The 19,712-nt window shown below is 44.2% G+C and overlaps 1 protein-coding gene across 3 annotated transcripts in view; it reads right to left on the reverse strand.

Annotated features, from left to right (window-relative positions):
• Positions 1 to 19,712, reverse strand: part of TCF20 (transcription factor 20) — a 100,154-nt gene that overhangs the window by 56,288 nt on the left and 24,154 nt on the right. The window lies entirely within an intron of this gene.

Genomic DNA, 19,712 nt, shown 5'->3' on the forward strand with positions numbered 1-19,712 from the left:
CAAATTATGGTATGTCTGCTCAACAAATAGAACATACTCATTAACAATAATTATAAGGCTTCTAGCACCAAGGAAATGCTTACTACATACAGCCAGATAAAGAAAAGCAGCACGTGAACCCAAACCTGGGCTACGGTTACGGCTCCCTAGAAAGCAGGCATCTGTTTTGACTGCTCAGGGTGGCAGGTCTGTGTATGCATTTTCTTCCTTTTCATTTCTACTTATATTAATGCCTGTGTAAAAAATACCCACTTCAAAATGTTATACCTCATCTTAAAAAACATACCCCTCACTCTACTTCAAAAATATCTTTGCCCTACCTGCTCCTACAGATGAGAAAGAACTCCGCTGCCCGAGGGGAAGGAAGGAAGGCACAGTAGCCGCCACAGTCCAGAGGCCGGGCAGGGAGAGGGGCACTTGCCAGGAACGCTCTCTGATCCTGGCAATCTAGCGCCAACACCAATCGGCAACGTGGTGCCCAAGTGAGTATGTGCACAGAAATCACCGCCTCTGAGCTTTTTTTCAGAGTCAGGCCTAAAAACAGCTGAAATCTGCCCTGCAGTGAGCGGGCCTATTTTTAGACATAATCTCAAGCAGCCAAGAGGCTGTGGTGCCCTCTCACGCGCATGCTCTGTCACTGCACAGCAAGGCCACAAGATGCCCCAGGGCAGGCCAGGGGAGCCTGACCCCTCAATGGCTGCCTGTGGAACAGTCACAGGAGCATCACAAGGTCAATTTAGATGACCAATCTGTGACAAGATGGCAACAATTCTTGGAAAAGGGGCAGGAGAAGCTAGGGGATCAGTGGGGCTATCTCTGGGCCAGCTGGGGCTCCCTGCGGGTTTCCCCAAACTGTCGAGCCTGAGCTCTGATGATGTTATTGGATTTTTTTCTCACTTAAAGGTTGTATGAGTACATATTTCTAAACCTTCCCAGAGAAAATCACAGAAAGCAATTAGCGTTGCCACTTATGGGCAAAGTTTTCCACTTTAAACTTTACCAAAGGACCCCAAAGAAAAACGCAAAACAAAAATAAACAAGGCAAGAAATATACAACATATCCAGACAAAAAAAGAAGTCAAGTTTCCACAGATCAGTTTATAAAACTGAGAGTTCTAGTCAAAATTTCAATAGGATATTAAAAAACAATTTTGAAATAATCTCAAATGTGCAGAGAAGTACAATACAGTGCGTACGCACCCCTTTAACAAGATTCCCCAGCAGATAACGTTTCACATTGCTTGCCCTGTTGCTTACATGCACTCATTACCTATATGTGCACCTACTAGCTCTTCCCTGATGTCCTGAGAGCAGGCTGATGACCTCAAGTTCTCCACCCCCGGAGACTCCAACGTGCATTTCCAAAAACAAGGACATTCTTCCACAGCCAGCACACAACCCTCCACTTACCAGGAAATCAACACACACACACTAGTCCATCCCAGTCTAACTCACAGATGCCACCCTTTCAAATCTGGTAAGCCTGTCCTAACAATGTCCCTCTTTCCTTTCTGGTTCAGAATCCCACCCAGGAACACAAACCGCCATGTCTCACTAGTGTCCTGTCAACCAGAACAGTCCTCAGTGTTTTCCTGGCTTCCGTGTTCCTGAAAGCACAGCCCTCCTGTTCCGTAAGATGGCCCTCCACCTGTATGTCCAGACTCAGGAGCTGCAATACCAGAGGTGTGGAGCCGGGTTCCTTCTAGGGCATCATGTCAGGAGGGACTGATGGAGAGCCATCCCTCCACCTGGACAAGCCCATCTCTGCCAGGCTTCCCCACTATGAGGTGACCACCTCACTGTGTAACTGGTAAGTACGAGTATCCCGTGAGAGAAGCCCTAAGATTATACCAGTACCTTGTTCTTTGTCAGACACACACCAGTTGACAACTCCTACCTGAGTCAACCATGACAGCTGCCTAATGGTGAGTCTCTAGTCACCATTAGCAGGCAGAGCTTTCCCTCCTCATTCACTCACTCACTCACCCACTCATTCATTCATTCCTCAAATGGTCCCAGAATTGGCCAGTGAAAACCTCTTGAAACTGGCCCCTGTGTCCATTCACATGACTCACTCACTGAGCAGTCCCGTACTTCCTGGTACAAGATGTTCCATGCTCATCTTGTGTACCCTCCCACCCCAGCCCCTGGCACAGCCAGCCACTTCTCCAAGGACACCTGACTCCTTTTAGAGGAGGATAATATTTGGAAGCAGAGTGGGTGTCACTGCTTGTTGCTAGACCATTATGTACATATGTGAACAGCTACACCTACAACCACTTCTGTGTCTCCTGTACATACTCGTATGTATGAAAGAACCACGAGTTCATCTTGGTAGCTCCAATTCCAACCCGACACCCTCCGCATCCCTTCCAACCTTCTATCTTTCCCTGCTTGTAATGCCCTCCTTGGACAGTTAGAAACCTGGCTCCCATCATCAATGCATACTTATATATTTGTTTAATCGATTTACTTGGCTTGCTCGGTGTCACAATCTCCCCAGTCTGCGGCCTCAACCCTCACATCCACAGCCCCTCACCCCCTTGGACTTGGGACCCACTGCTGCCTCTGTGGAGTACCCTGCCATTATGGTTTCAGAAATGAACTCTAAGGGTCATCTAAAGAAAATGTGCAAAGCTAATCAAGAAAGTGTAGAAAACTATTAAAATGCAAAGCTATTTTGCTCTACTGTGTATAACTTTTTCTAAATTATAATGAAAATAAAGGGTGTTGGGATAAATACCTTTCTGGGAGAAAAATGTAAGACCCCATCTCAGGATATCCATAAAAAGAAATTCCAGGTCCATTAAATAGCTAAATGTCACATATGCACAAAAAGCAGGCATGGCGGTTTTAGAAAACAGTAATAATCTTGGAGACCCAAGGTGACACTCGGCCTTCTCCGAGGGGCAGGCATTAAGTACAAGGTGCAGGCCTGCAACACCTCACCTCGCTAGGAGGCCAGGCTATGCTGTCAGCCCGATGGAGACATGTCACACCAGCCTGAGGGCTACTTGTGGTTTTTCAGGACCATACTTTTTCTTCTTTCACTGTATTTGATAAATTAACAATGGAATGTTTCCAAATTAGCTATCACTCTGTGTGTTTAAATACAGATGAATTTTAGAAACAATATACAGTTGTCCCCACTCAACCACAGGGGATGCATTCCAATACCTGCATGGATGCCTGAACCCACTGATAATAGCAACCCTGTAAAACTATGTTTTTGCCCTACGCATGAAGCTTAATTTATAAATTAGACACAGTAAGAGATTAACAACTAATAATAAAATAGAACAATTATAATGTAGTATAATAAAAGTTTTGTCAATGTGGTTTCTCCCTCTCAAAATTCCTGGTACTATACTCACCTTTTCACTTAAAAGAAAACCACTTTAAGGCTTCTCTCTGGTGTATCCAAGTTGCCAGCATCACTCCTCTGGTGCTTTGGGGCCGTCATTAAGCAAACATGGACCATGACACTGAGAGACTCCATCTGATAACTGAGATGCTACTCAGTGGCTAACAAGGTGGGTGGCGTATACAGTGTGGGAACACTGGACAATGGGATGATTCACACCCCATTTGGGGCAGAGTAGGACGGCTTGCCATCTCATGCAATTTAAAACTTAAGAACTGCATATTTCTGAAAATCTACATTTAATATTTTTGTACTGTGGTTGACCACAGGTAACTGAAACTGAAAAAAGCAAAACCTCAGATAAGGGGGAACTACAGAGCATGAAGAGCATGGTGTTTGGGAGTGTAGGTCTAAGTGGAGGGAGGGAGGGAGGGAGGGAAGGAGGGCCTCAGGAGGCTCCAGCTGTGGCATCTGTTAAATCTGGGTGATGGGTACAGAGGGGCAGTTATATCTGTGCTATTCTATATGTTTGACATATTTGTAAATAAACAAAATCCTGGTTCCCCATTTAACCAGTTTGAGAAAATGTCTAAGAGTTCGTAACACGGAATTCAAGATCCTTCAACTCCTGACAGCAACAGAATTTCCAGCCTCACCTCTCAGGACCTCACTGTACTCCTCCTACTCCAGTGACCCCGAGTTTCTCTCTGCTGCCCCCATCTGCTTCAGACCTCCAGGTCCCTGCCCAGGCTGCCACCCATGTCTGGATGCCAGTATCCTGACCACTAGCACCACTGATTAACCCAGACTCTTCTGCAAAGATCTGCTCGAAATGTCCCTTCTCTGGGAGACTTCTTCTAGTGAGTCTGTCACTCCTGTCTCTGTCCCCACAGCTCCTGGCAGCATGAAGCAATGGAAAGGGCAGGCAGGGACCCTGAGCCCAGACACAGTCGGGTTCTGAACTGAGTTTTGCTGGTGAGATCCTGAGCAACTGACTCACTTTTCTAGGCCCCAGTTTTCTCGGCTGTAGAACAGAAATGCCCCTGGAGTTTGCCCTTGATAGTGCCAATGGTACGTCACACTATTCTGCCGAGACTTCGGACACTGGAAGCAAGCTCATTCTTTTCTTTTGTTGCTGATAAATTACAAAACGGTGAGTAAGTCCAGAAAATGGCTGGTTAGGATACATACCAAACATTAACTAGGGAAGGGACAACTGTTTACTTGTTTGATTTTAAAAGGCTACAGTCATGTGTTACTTAGGTAAAAAAAGATGTTTAGCCCTGACTGGTGTGGCTTACTGGGTTGGGAGTCTTCCCGCAAACGGAATGATTGCAGGCCAGGTCCTCAGTAGGGGGCGTGCAAGAGGCAGCCGATCCATGTTTTTCTCGAAAACTGATTGATTGTTTCCTTCCCTCTTTCTCCTTCCCTTACCCTCTCTCCAAAAATAAACAAAAGTAAAACCTTAAAAAAAAACTGTTTAAAGAAAAATTAAGGAAAGCCCCTAACAGAACAGTGTGGCACCCAACAGCTGACAGACACCAAGGACTGAGGTGATGAGGGTACAAGGAGTAGGAGAAAACCAGAGTGAGGATTCAGGCTAAATGCAAGGAAGGTCCCTGCCTGCAAGGAGCCATATCTGAGAGGGAAAACACTCACACACACTGGAGCAAATACTGCATTCCGGGCACTGATTCCAGGTTCCGGGGATGCAACTCTCGACAAGGCTCACAAAGTCCTCACACTCCATGAAAACAGCACTCAAACAGACAGAACAACTAAGAAACAAACACGTGTGGAGAGAAATAAGGAGGCTAAGGAAACAGAGAAGAGTGTAGGGGAAAAGGTGGGATTTAAATTGGATGGCCCAGGCCAGCCCCGGGGAAGATGATGTGTTAGCAGACTAGAACGAGACAAGGGGGCAGGTCATGCAAAGATCTGTGTGAAGGTCAGAGGCAGGAACACAACTCGGTGAGAGAAACCAAGTGGCAGACACGACAGAAACCAGGTGCAGGGAGAGCAGAGGAACATGCAGCCAGAGAAAGGGGCCCTGAGCACACTGGGTTCACTACCATGGTGTCCACAGGCCAGCAGCACTGTGTCTAGAGACTGCGGCATGGCCGCAGATGCGGAGTCCGTGCGTTCATGAGTCTACCAGTGGGTAGCATGCACAACGCAACTGGAGCCCTGCTGAAGGGCCTGGGAAGCTGCGTGAGGCTTGGGTTTTATTAGAAGGCCCTGGAAGGTTTTGAGCTAGAGAGGGACATACTCTGGTTTCAATTCTCAAATGGCCATCTGGCTGTTTTGTAGAAAACAGACTTTGGGAGGGCAAGGGCAGAAGCAAGGAGTTAGTTAAGAAGCTATTTTGGTCATCTGGGTAAGGGATGTTGACTGCATAGATGGATGCGGTGCTGACGGGGGTGGTGATGTGCGGTCAAATACAGGACACATTTTTAAGTTAGAGCCAACGGAAACTGCTAATGGATCAGGAGCGGATTGACGGACAAAACAATGACCAACAATACTAACAGCAGCCAACACTAATTGAGCACCAGCCATGCACCAACCACTGTTATGTTTCCTTTACAGGTAAAAATTCATCCAATTTTCAAAACAGTCCCATAAGGAAGGTACAGCAGGCAACCCCACTTGATTACAATGAAGACAGGGAGGCAGGAAGGGAGGCCTCAAAGCTTGTCAGAGGGCAGCATCAGGTCTGAGCCTAGGCAGTGGAACTGGGCGCTTGTGCTCCAGAACTGTCCCCTACTGAGCAACTGTGGACACAGCACCACTTGTGGAGAGGGAGGAGGTGGGGAGTGGGAGAGGCCGGAGGGGCCAACAGTGCTTTGCTGGACATGTTCACTTCGAGATTCTTAGTGGACATCCAAGTGGAGATGTTAGGGAGATGGCTGGCAAGTCTGGACCTCAGGGGAAAGGTGGGGAGGGAGGTACAAATGGGAAGGTCATCAGCACAGAAATAGTACTTAAAGCTGAAGGAGTAGATGAGATCACCCAGAGCAGTTTTTCAAACTGAAGGTTGTGAAATCAATTTAGTGGGTCATGAAAATGGAAGAAAGAAAAGAAAAGAAAAAAGAAATAGGACAGAATAGAAAATACCCAAGCCCATGGCTCAGGGTAAGATGAAGTGTAAGAACTTTCTGTGAAACTTTGTTTCAGTTCTGAGTGTCTCTACATGTGTGAGTATAGTGCGTGTTTTTTTTTTTAAACGGCCTAAAGCCACCGGTCCAGAGATGATGTGCAGGACTGATGCCTAATCACTCCGACATTTGAGGCTGGAAAGAGGACATGCCAGCAAAGGAGAGTGGAGGGAAGAAAAAGCTAGTGAGGAAGAATGAAAAGCAATGTGGGGTCCCCAGAACTGAGTGTGACATGCTGGCCATCAGACATGCTGAGGAGGCCCAAGCAGTATGACCCCCAACAGTGTACAAAAATCATTATGGGATAGAGAGGCAATCACACAGAGCCGCAGCAGCACAGGAGGGAGTGCTGTTTAAAGCCTGGTGGCTGAGAGCAGAATGAAAGTGGGAAGGGAGAGATGAAATGAGAATTTTACTTTAGATCCTGAGTTTGAGGGGACAGCAGGATATCAAGTTTAAATTTCCATACCCAGCAAATACCCTTTACCAGGCCCGAGAATACAGGGACGACGAGGACACTGTTCTGTCCTGGAAAGGCTCATCCTCCAGAAGCAGACAGACGACTGCTACACACCGAGATCAGAGCCCTGAGGAGAGCGTGGACGGAGCTGGATGGGCAAGGGTACTGGCAGTTTTCCTTTCCAACCATACCGCTCACCACTGACCAACTGAATCCACCACTCCGACCAGGCCATGCACTCCATATATGTACTCCTACCTCTCGACTTATGCCTGTCCCTCCCCAAAATGTTTCCCCCATCTCCATCACTCTTCAAGGCCAGGCCCACATCTGCCCTCACTTCAGGAAACCTGCAGCTCCGTGATCGTGCCTTGCCGGCAGAGCTACAGCATTCCTCGTCTCCACACCACTTCGGCGCCCGGCCCCAGCCTAGTCCCTTCTCCCCTACTGTGGAGTGCCTCCGCGCCCCGCCTAGGCAGTGTACTACAGACAACGCGGAACAGAGGTGTCTGACATTCGCGCGGTGCTCTAACAGTCAAGCAAATGCACACTCCCCTTTCATCTAATTTACATTTCAGCACTGCTGTTGGGTTACTCACCCCTGACCTCCAGAACCTTCACTGGCTGCTAATTCAGTTCAGTCTCCTCTCCCAGACACGCTGCACAGCCTTCCCTTTCCCTGACTCCCAAACACCCTAAAGCTGAACAGTGATAATCAAAACAAATACCAAAAACAAAGATGTACAGAGATGAAATTAAAAGGAAGACATTCATCAAACTGTTGACAATAGCTGTCTTTGGGGTGGAGCTACAAGGGACATTTACCCTCCAGGGACTGGTTTAATGAATATGGTATCTTTAAAACAAAAAAAACAAAATTGAATAATGGTAGTTATTTTGAGTACTTACACACTGTGTGACAGGTGCTATAGTCTCATTTAATCTTAACAAGTCTATGATGTATTTAGTAGCCATTCTGAGGAGACAGGGAAAGTGAGGCTCGGGAAGTTTGAGTAACATTCACAAGGTTACACACAGCTAGTCAGCAAAGAAGGAATGCTGGGATTTAAACCCAGGTCCAATAAGGAATGTGCCTGTAACCTCCTGTCTCAGTTGTGTTCTGTGTATTCCCTGGTGCCTCTGTAACTTTTGCAGCCTTTCCTTTGTCCTAGCCGGTCCTTCTGCCTGAGTGGGAATATTAGCTTTGCTGACATACCACTCGCCTTTCGAGTCTAGTGCAAACCCTGCTTTCCCCCTCACTTTCTAGAGCACACCATAGTCAGCCTCACCCCAGAAGTACTGACCCCTCTATTCCATGCACGCCCCTGATGTGGCACTTTATCTCCAACTACCATGCACATAGCAAGCATTCAAATGCTGGGGGAATTAAGTTGACAATATAAATTCTCTTTTTAGCCCTGGCTGGTGTGGCTTAATGGATTGAGCACTGAAAACCAGAGCTTGCTGGTTTGATTCCCAGTCAGGGCATATGCTTGGATTGCAGGCCAGGTCCCCAGCTGGGGGTGTGTGAGAGGCAACCACACATTGATCCTTCTCTCCCTCTCTTTCTCCTTCCTTTCCCTCTCTCTAAAAATAAATAAATAAAATCTTTTAAAAATAAAAATAAATAAAACCTTAAAAAATAAATTTTTTTTTCTTAAAAAAAAAAAGATTATAGATAAAAACTCAAAGTTTTCATCTGGGAGGGGAGTTAATCCTATTAATCCTAAGAACAGCTCTCTGCAACCCTCCTGGATTCCCTGCTTTGAGACCCACCTCTCACTGGTGCCTATGGATGCACAGGCAGGTCTGTGCCCCTGCCACAGAGCACTACTTCCAATGAGTAAAATTACTTACCCAGCTACTTAAAATTTAAATAGTGTGAATCTAAAGGGTTTTTTCCAAAATCATTTTAGAGTTCTGAAAATTAGTTACCTTTCCCAAAAGTTCTGACCTTTTTTAGTACAAAGAAAAGTAAAAATATTGAGATGCCTTACATATACAAAACAACCATGGAAGACACATGACCCAGTGAATGGGACGTGTTTAAAATGCAAAAAGCTCCTTTAACTAAACACAGCGACCACATCTGAACTTATGAAGTGGAATCTAAACAAATAGAACATTTTAAACAAAAGCATGGCCCCAAAAGTCTGAGAAAGGAAATACAGGATGGGACACACCAATTTTAACATGTCTTTGGCCTTTTTGGGGAAACCAATGAGAAACGCAGTCAACCAAAACAAGAAGACTGGATTTTATTGGAAGGACCAACACCAAAGGTCAACCTGTCAAGTGAAGCAAAAAGCAGAACTGAGTTCCACAGGCAGAGTCCACTCCAGACAAAAGCCAACGAACCTTTTTACAGATTAAGGGTCCTCTCCCTGTGGCTTAGGGATGCAGGCATGGGAGGAAAACCTGTCCGGGTGATTAACTCCTGCAAAAGAGCACACGGGGTAGAGGAGCAGCGCTGAGCTGACGTTCTGCAACCTGCACTGTTGCCTCAAACTCGCAACTCGGAAGTACTGAGAAACAATGTGTCAGTGCTTGCTATAATGTAAGCATCCTTCGAAAGACTACTGACCTTCCCGCTTGAAAACAAACAGAAAAACAAAAAACAGCAACAGAAAAACCCTACAAATATCTCATCTGTAAATGTCTCAAAGAACTGTTTCAAACACAATACTGCCAGCGTAAACACTTCAACCCAGAACTAAAGAGAAAGACTTGCTTCTAAGTCTCCAAGAACTGCAAAGAGGAGAGTGCCAAGTACATACACATGTGTGTCCAACGGGCACCCGAGAGACGAGAGACACTGCTTCTGACAACTGCGATCTCTCCCAAGAGATCTGAGAAGCAATAACCGTAACACCCTCCCCTTCAATGCAGGCTATTAGGAGAGTGGGCGCCAGTCAGCACACAACCATGTCTCCCTATGGGGTAGCGAGACCACTGGACATTGCTTTCTGACCTAGAATTGAAATAAACGTCTTAAAGAAAAAGACAGAAAAACATATTAAAAAAACCCCTGATTACCTGGAGGTAGAATGTTATTTTAGCAAGCAAAATGAGCAAAAATACAACTTTCTTTTAGCAAGGTCCAACTGCTTCCCAGTTAAACTTGTTTTCAGTTGATTCTCCTGGGTGGTGCATTGGAAAACATACTACAGGGGCGGGCAAAAGTGGGTTTACAGTTGTAATACAAAGGCAAGTACAATAATTAATAAGTAATAATATAAGAATAAACTGTTTCATGTACTCACAACTGTAAACCTACTTTTGCCCACCTCTGTATATTTAGAATCAGGAAACCGATATTTAAATTCTCACCAGTTTTGCCTCTTGTTCTGTCACTTGAGCAAGTTACTTAACCCCCAAGTCTGACTTTACTCATTTGCAAATGGAGTTAACCTACCTTGCTGCTTCATGGGAATGTTCCATAATATATTTGTGAACTGTCAAGTACCATGTAAATTAAAATAATCATTATATTATTATTATCTTCCTTTCTCACTTTCCCAGGGAAAACTTTGAACCAATGACAAACTAGGCAAAGACAAGCAACAAAGAAAAAACTGGAGAAGGGGGGTTAGCCATCAGTCAAACAAACGAAACCCTAAAAAACCAAAATAACTACTATGACTAATTAGAAAGCCATTCTGTGACTGTTAATTTCTATGTGACTCTCTAATTAAGAAAGTGCCTACACCCTGGAATCTACAGTCCCTTCATTAGAATCACAGCAGGGTTAAATCCTCATCTGTCCTCCTGGTTCACAATCAAAACGCCAACAGAGCACATTTTTACTCTTCAGGCGAAAGCCATGAGCCACAAGACCAACCCCCACCCTCCCCACTGAGGTACGGCGCCCTGACTGTCGGAGACCCACCAGGGGCAGCTGGTCTCAGGTACGCAGGCGTCTCTTCCCTCCCTGACCACTGGCATGGAATTAGCAACCTCAGTCGTTCTGAAGTAAGCCCACCGACAACAGGTGGCTAATGAGAAGACATCATCATTTACAATCCCAAATTTTTTAAAAAAGGCCAAATGGACATAAACATTTTCTGAGAACCAGCTATTTTGAAGTTTTCTAGATGGTTATAATAGTAGCTAAAATTTATCTACAGATAACTATGAGTGAGGAAACATTCTGAAAGCTTCAGTCATAGCTTAATCAGCATAATCACAGGTGAGTGCAATTAAGATTTCCGATATTTCAGACAAGAGTCACGGAGCTGCTCTCAAGTGGCGGAGCTGGAGTTTGAACATCAGGTATCAGGTTCGGAGACGATGCAGGGCGTCCAACCTGCGGCCCACAGGCTGCATGCAGCTCAGGAGGGCTGTGAATACGGCCCAACACAAAATCGTAGATTTACTTAAAACATTATGAGATTTGTTTTGTGATTACGTGTCACAATGTATTTAATGTGTGGCCCAAGACAACTCTTCTTCTTCCAGCATGGCCCAAAGATGCCAAACGGTTGGACACCCTGCTCTGGATACTGATTCTTCGAGAATCCTCCAGCCAGCAGTGCTGGTTCCTCTGACCAGTTCCGCCATCACACACTCATTGTCATGGTGAGCGGTAAACGAGATACAACAGTGCAGTTGTCTCTCACTTGATGGTCATCTGTTTCTAGGTGAATGTTAGAATACCATTAGCCTGTAAAAATAAGGTCTTATTTTCTGCATCCAAAAATGATAAACTAAATAATTTGCCAAAAAAAAGAATGAAATAGACATATATCTTATTAAAAGTAGCACAAAGCTAACAGGATAGTGAGGAAAGACCAAATTAATATCCTGGAAAGAAGAGAAATCCAAAGAGGTGAGACCTGGGGGCAACAGCGGATCTGCCAGAGGTCACCGAGAGGCCCCCCTGACCCCCCCTGAAATGGACTGAGGTCTCAAATGGATGTGTCCACGAGTAAGAGTGAACTAGAAGTAATCAGCCTGCCCATGGACTTGGTTCCAAATCACCTGGTCAGTCCCGAAACCCTCAAATTCTCAACTTGGAGTAAAGTGATTCTGGTTTGCTAGTGCTGTCAGGCTCCTGAAAAAAGCAAATGAAAATCCTCCTCAGAAAAAGATATCCACGGCCTCTAATTATTTCTATAAATAATGTTTCAAATACCACATCCAGTACACAAACATGTGACTAGACAAAACATCAAGAGTAAGAATCATCATAAACAGCCACAGACTCAAAAGGGGCTAAATAATAGAATTGAGGAAAGATTACAGAACAATTCTATTTACTCTGTTTTAGGAAATAAAAGCCAAGCTCGAAAAATTCATCAGGGAACCTGAATCCATAAAGAGCAATATAGCAGACTGAAAAGAACCAAAACTGAAAAATACAATAAATTCATCCATTGAGTTCTTAATTTCAATTAACTGTAGATTAGTCAGAGGGAGAACTGGTCAAGTGGAAGCTGGGGAGAATAAGTGACAAAAAGGATACAGTGAGTTACAACTGTGTAACTCGACTCTCAGAACCAGGGAAGAACAGGGGCAAAGCAATTGTGAAGAGACTTGCTGGGAATTCTCTAGAACAGATAAAAGATATCAAGCCACAGACTCAAAAGCCCGGTGAATACAAAATCAGTAATCTCCACTGTCCTGGAAGGCAAGGTGACCTGTTCTGTAAGTATAGTGCCACAGCTATCTAAAGAGGCATCTGCTGCAGTCTTGGGGCGCTGGGGGGGGGGGGGGAGGCGGGGTACAGAGACAATGAAGACATAAGGCTCCCAGGATGTGGAGCCCCAAATCATAATAACCTAGTACACCCACTACCTACGCACTACCAAAAAGGAAGAAAAAGAGAAAACAGGAAGGCACAAAGAAAACACTGGAAAAAAGTATTTAAAAGAAAAGTGAGTTGTCTCTAAAAGCAGTAAAACTAAAAGGCACTTGTAGGAGTAACAATAAGGACATTCCAATGTTATCCAATGGACTGGGTCTAGAAGTTCTTGCCTATTTCCATTCCTTCCTCTGGGCTAATTAAAGACACCTCCCAATCTAAACTGAAAGTCCTTGGCATGAGAAACTCAAAGAAGAATCTTTTCTTCCTGCTCTCCCCCAAGCATACCTAGTAAAGGATTTTTTAAACGACACACCTAGACAATTCTTTCTTGGCTACCACGGTGACACCCGTAAGCCTGACGAGCACCTTTCCTCTCTCTTACTTGAGCCAACATGGAGAAGCTGGCTCTTGGAAGACCAGGAAAAGGAAGGAGAGTTGTACCAGGAGCCAGCTGAGCAAAGTGCAGGCCTGGGGGAACAGGGTAAACTGGAGCAGGTAAGCAGGAAGTGAGTGTCTGTAATAGGTGAAATCCTCAAGTTCTATGAAAATCAATCTGGTCAAAAGCCCAAGGCTCTCTGCCTTCTATTAAGCTCCAACTTCTCCAACTGCTAACTGCCCCCCCCCCCAAGGGCTAACACACAAGGAAACAGTTTCTGTAACATAGTACATCCCCATGCAGGGACTCCAGTAGGAGAGGAACTGGCTGAAAGGCAAGTGTTAACAAGTAAAACTCTGTGCACATCAATATATTGATAAAAGAAAATGAACCCTTTCTGAAACCCAGTTCTACTGAAGTTTCAGGATAGGCCGCCTATGACTGGGGAGTGCTCCTGTGATTCTGTTTGGAATATGACCTTCAGACTAAAACACAGTGACATGATTCAACACACAACTTTAAATGGCTATGTCTTAGAAATAAAAGTGGCTTACAAAAGTTTATACATGCTGGGGCTGGCTCTCAAAGCTTGGTTTCTCGGGGTGCCATGGGTCTTGTGAGCTGTATAGGCTTCAAACAAATTTCAAAATCACTCAAAATTTTTTCTATTTCTAGGATTCCATTACTGTGCAAATCGGCATACAGGTTTACTCATATCTAAACCAACGTGGCTAAACTAACTTCTTCAAATGACACGAGCACAAAAGAACTCCAAATTACCAGATGAGAAAATCACATATCTGACGCCCGATTAAGGGTCTAGTTTCTAAAATATGTAAAGAGCGCTTATAACTCAACAATAAAGACAGCAACTCCATTAAAAAATAAGCAAAGGACTTGCCCTGGCTGGTGTGGCTTAGTGAATTGAGTGCCAGCCTGTGAACCAAAGGGTTACGGTTAAATTCCTCGCCAGGGCACGTGCCTGGGTTGCAGGCCAGGCCTCTCAGGGGGCACACAAGAGGCAACTACACACTGATGTTTCTCTCCCTCCTTCTTCCTCTCTCCATCTAAAATTAAATAAATCTTTGGGAAAAAATATTCATAGAATTACTATATAACCCAGCAATTCTACTCTAGGTATATACCCAAAAGAATTAAAAGCTGAGATGCAAACAGATACCTGTATGCCAATGTTCACTGAAGCACTATTCACAATGTTCAAAAGGTAGAAATAACATCGATATCTATAAACAGATGAATGGATACATGAAGTACAGGGATGGGCTATACATACCATGGAATATTATTCAGCCATAAAGAGAAATGAAGTTCTGATATGTGCTACAACATGGATGAACCTTGAAAACATTAAGCTAGGTAAAGTATGCCAGAAAGAGAAGAATACTGCATAATTCCATTTATATTAAATAGCTAGAATAGGCAAATTCACAGAGACAAAGTAGAATAAAGCTACTGGGGCCTGCAGGGGAGGAGGGAACAGGCAGTTGTTGCTTAACAAGTACATAGTTTTTGTTTGGGGCAAAAAGAAAGTCTTGGACATACTGGTCATGGTTTCATAACACTGAAAACAACCATTGCCATTGAAATGTATACTTACACAAAAACTGGCACGTTGATGTTTACAGCAGCTTTTTTTTAATATCTGCCAAAAATTGTAAGCAACAGAATGTCTTTCAATAGGTAAATGGATAAACAAACTGTGGTGTATCCCTACAGTGAATATTATTCAGTGATTTAAAAAAAAGAGCTATCTGGCCACAAAAAGACATGGAAGAAATGTAAATACATACTGCTGAGTGCAAGAAGCTAGAACTGAAGAAGCTATATAACTACCATATTTGCCATGTATAATGTGTAAATTTTTGCCCAAATTTTTGAGGGAAAAATAAGGATGTACATTATACATGGGTACTACCTGAAATACCTTGTATCTGTTCTTGTGTTTTGTAATTATTTGTTACATAAAACTTGTTCAAAAATAATTGAGCACCAGCCTGCAAACCAAAAGGTTGCTGGTTCAATTCCCACCTGGGGCACATGTCTGGCTTGTGGGCCAGGACCGCCACAGGGTCTTGATGAGAGACAACAGATCGTTTCTCTTGCACATCCATGTTTCTCTCCCTCCCTTCCCCTCTCTCTAAAAACAATAGTTATTTTTAAATGTTAAAATTCCTTTATAATACGTAAAACAAGTATCTGAATATAAATGAATAAGTAATTGAATTAAAAAATTAAAACACAAGTTTTTCCCTGAAAGCTTGGGCCAAAAATGTGGGTGTGCATTATATACAGCAAAATCCAGTTTATGACTCCAACCAGGTAACATTCTGGAGAAGGCAAAACTAGAGAGACAGTAAAAAGACCAGTGGTTTCCAAGAGTCCAAGGGGAGGCAGGATGGGTGACTAGGAGGGAACAGGACACTTCTGGGAAGGTGAAATTATCCTGTGTGATGATATAATAATGGTGGGTACATGACATGCTATCTTTGTCAAAATTCACAGAATGTACATCAAAGAGTAAATTCAAATATGAACTATGAAATTTAGTTAATAATAAGGCATTATGTTGGTACATCAATTATAGCAAATATGCCACATTAATGTGAAATGTTAATAATAGGGAAACATTTCAGTGTGATACATTTGTTATAACTGAACTGATAAACTTTAACTTAAGAATTAAAATAGGTAAACAAATACATGTACAGAAAAAAGAATCCAAAAGAAATGAGGATAGTATAAACAGCCCGTGAGACAATTTAAAGAAACCCAACATTTGCCTCATAGCAGTGCCAGAAGAGGAAGAGCAAGAAATTGGAAATCTATCTGAAAAAATTGTGAAAGAAAACTTCCCTAATTTGGTGAAAGAAACAGACACACAAGTCCAGGAAGCACAGAGATTCCCAATTATGATGGATGCAAAGAGGTTGACTCCAAGACATATCATTATTAAAAGGCCAAAGGTTAAAGATAAAGAAAACAGGAGAAAAATTGTGACCCTTTGGTTCAAAGGCTGGTGCTTTTGAGCATGTCTTAAAAGCAAGAGAAAAAGGTTAGTTACCGGAAGGCTGCCAGATGGAGGGTGGTAGGGAGAGAATAGGTGAAGAGGTGATGGGATTAAGAAGTACAAATAGCCCTGGATGGTGTAGCTCAGTGAACTGAGCAAGGGGCCTGTGAACCAAAGGATCTTGGTTTGACTCCCAGTCAGGGCACATGCCTGGGTTGCAGGCCTGTTCTCAGCAAGGGATGTACGAGAGGCAACCATACACTGGTATTTCTCTCCCTCTCTCCTTCCCTTCCCCTCTAAAGATAAATAAATAAAATCTTTAAAAACAAAGTACAGAATAGCCTTGGGGATGTAAAATACATGGAGTAGCCAACCCTGGCTGGTGTGGCTGGCTGGTGTAGCTGGCTGGTGTAGCTCAGTGGACTGAGAGCCAGCCTGCCAACCAAAGGATCGTGGTTTGATTCCCTGTTAGGGCCCATGTCTGGGTTGCAGGCCAGGTCCCCAGGCAACCACACACTGATACTTCTGTCCCTCTCTTTCTCCCTCCCTTCCCCTCTAAAAATAAAAAAATAAAAATCTTGAAATAGAGTAGCCAAAGAACTTATATGTATGACCCATGAACATGAACATGAACATGAATGGTGAGGGGACTGCCTGAGGGAGTAGGAGAGGAGCGGGTTAAGGGGGGGAAAATCAGGACAATTGTAATAGCATAATCAATAAAATATAATTAAAAAATAAAATATTAGAGAATCTGGGTACCCTAAAAAGAGAATACACTTACATACATGTTCACAGAAATGCTATTCAAATAACCAGAAGGTGGAAACAAACCAAATGTCCATCAACAGATGAATGAACACACAAATTGTGGCATACACATAAAACAAAGTATTATTCAGCCATAGAAAATAATGAAAACTGATATGTGCTACAAGGATTAACATCAAAATGTAGATAAACTTCAAAAACATGTGAAGTGAAAGAAGTCAGGCACAAATGGTGACATATATGATTCCATTTATATGAAATAAAGCAGGTTGGTAGCTGCCGGGGGCTGCGGGGAGGGGAAAACAGGGAACTAACTGCTCAGGAGGTATGAGGGTTTTTTGGGGAGTGATGAAACGTTTTGGAACTAGACTGAGATAGCGTTTGCACAACACTGTGAATGCACTAAATGCCACTGAATTGTTCACTTAAAAAACGGTTAACTTTGATCAAAGGGTGCAAACTCTCCGCTGTAAGATGAGTTCTGGAGATTTAATGTACAGTCTTGGTTATTACAGTGGACAATATTAAAAATGGTTAGTTCATTTCAAACAAAATAAAGCAAATCCTCAAAGAGATCTCTTAATCTAAAAAAACCTAAGACACTCAAGAGTGAGTAATCTCATTACTTGCTCTTCCCCTTTTACCCAACTCCCTTAATCCCGGCTCACCCCCATGGCTCAGTCTCCACCTTGCAAACACACCTAATACTGAACAACAAGTTGCTACATGGGTTTCAAACACTAAATTCACTATTGTTTCTTGTAATTCTTCTCCCTTGAGAGCTGAGCTCACACTGAAAGCTAACCTTTTACCATCGTGGTCCTAAAACGTTTTTGTGATACTTTCTGCAATGTCCGTCTAGGGGAGACAGGACAACGGTCGCTTGCCCCTAGGACTGCTTCCTGCTGCATGGTGCCAACCTTTCTGCCCACCTGCTCAGGACCACACTCTGGCCAAGATCACCCACGGCTCTTCTAGAATCAACCAATATTCTCTAGCATCTTCTCTTTCTATGGTCGAATTATTATAACGTATTATCATTGATCTACTTGTGTGTTTCCCTCTCTACACTGTGGAGTACCCTGAGGACAAGAATGGGGACTCATCTCCAACCTCTGAAAACAGTCGCCGCTCCTCACCTGGTCCACGCCCCACCTGGCCTCCTGTCTTTTGTTCCAATGTACTAGACCCACTGTACTTCACTCTTTACCATGCTCCCACCCCCACACCCTGGATTCTCTTTGAAAAGGTTTCTGACCACCAAACAATCCTTGGCTAAAGATAAATCTTCCCTGTGCCAAAACTAAATACCATTAATTCTGTCTTTTGTCGACCTTTGTTTTTCTCTACTCCAAAAACTATTCAGTCTGCTCACACATTCAGGGCACTCCAAAGAACCCAAGGAGTGTTGACACCACAGCCACTCCCTCAGAGAGGACGGGGAGAGGAGGGCAAAAACCTGCTGAGAAGGGTTTAATAAAAAGTGAAGATTTAATGCACACGAGAAAATTATGAAGTGCCATGAGAAAAACATGCAGTTGAGGGAAGGCTGGGTTCCAGGGGAAAAGGACCACTCGAGAAAGGCCTCAAAGGATGGCAATCTCAATAGATGGAGACTGGGAAAACAGGGCACGAATATACGCATGGCAATGGGGACACAGGAGCTGCGACAGGACATGTGTAGGGAAACTGGGGGACAGTATGGGAAAGGCATGGCAGGGTCCTGTAACCTGCACAACAAGGCAAGGAGTCCATATCTAACTCAACGCACAGGGAGAGGGAAACTGGGGGACAGTATGGGAAAGGCAGGGCAGGGTCCTGTAACCTGCACAACAAGGCAAGGAGCCCATATCTAACTCAACGCACAGGGAGAGGGAAACTGGGGGACAGTATGGGAAAGGCAGGGCAGGGTCCTGTAACCTGCATAACAAGGCAAGGAGTCCATATCTAACTCAACGCACAGGGAGAGGGACACGACAGGCTGTGTTGTGGATGTTCCTGCAAGAGTCAGGGAGAGGCTGGGCCAGGGGCTGGGGCTCTGACAGCGGCTTCAGCAGGCCTCCCACCTGCTTGTCCAAACCCCTCCAATGTCCACACCCACAACGGCCTGTCTTCCGAGGTTCATCAGCATCTTTTCAAGGGAACTCTCCTTCAAGTCCTTCACTTGAATCACTAACTAAAGAGGAAAATAATTTAATAGCTTGTCCTACAAAAGTGACTAAAAGCCAATCTTGCCCTGGTCACCATGACTCAGTTGGAGCGTCCTCCCATAAGCAAAGGACTGTGGGTTCAATCCCCAGCCAGGGCTCATGTGATCCCCAGTCTGTGCGACAGGAGGCAACCAATTGGTGCTTCTCTCTAGCACCAATGTTTCTCTCTAAAAAAATGTCCTTGGGTGAGGATTAAAAAGAGGCAAATCTTATGAACTGATATAACTTAAGGTACAGTCTTGAAAACAAGTATGTGAGCTCCTACTACGTGCAATGTGCTACTCCAGCAACGGGGATGCAAAGGCAAAGGAGGCACAGCTTCTATCCCTGGAGTTTACATTTTTGAGAAGAACTAGATAAAGGAAAATGTCAGCTAAATGCTGTGAAGAGAAAGGGTGGGGAAGGAGGAGGAGAGAGAGTGAGAGAGAGAGATAGAGATTGAGACAGAGATAAAGATAGAGGTAGATAAGTCTTGAGACACAGAGAGAGAGAGTGCGCACGAGCCCGCACGCCAGAGTTCAGGTGGGCGGGGAAGGGAG

This window comes from Sturnira hondurensis, unplaced genomic scaffold (genome assembly GCF_014824575.4).
Source record: "Sturnira hondurensis isolate 20B ecotype Veracruz unplaced genomic scaffold, ASM1482457v3 Scaffold0017436, whole genome shotgun sequence".
Classification (NCBI taxonomy): domain Eukaryota; kingdom Metazoa; phylum Chordata; class Mammalia; order Chiroptera; family Phyllostomidae; genus Sturnira; species Sturnira hondurensis.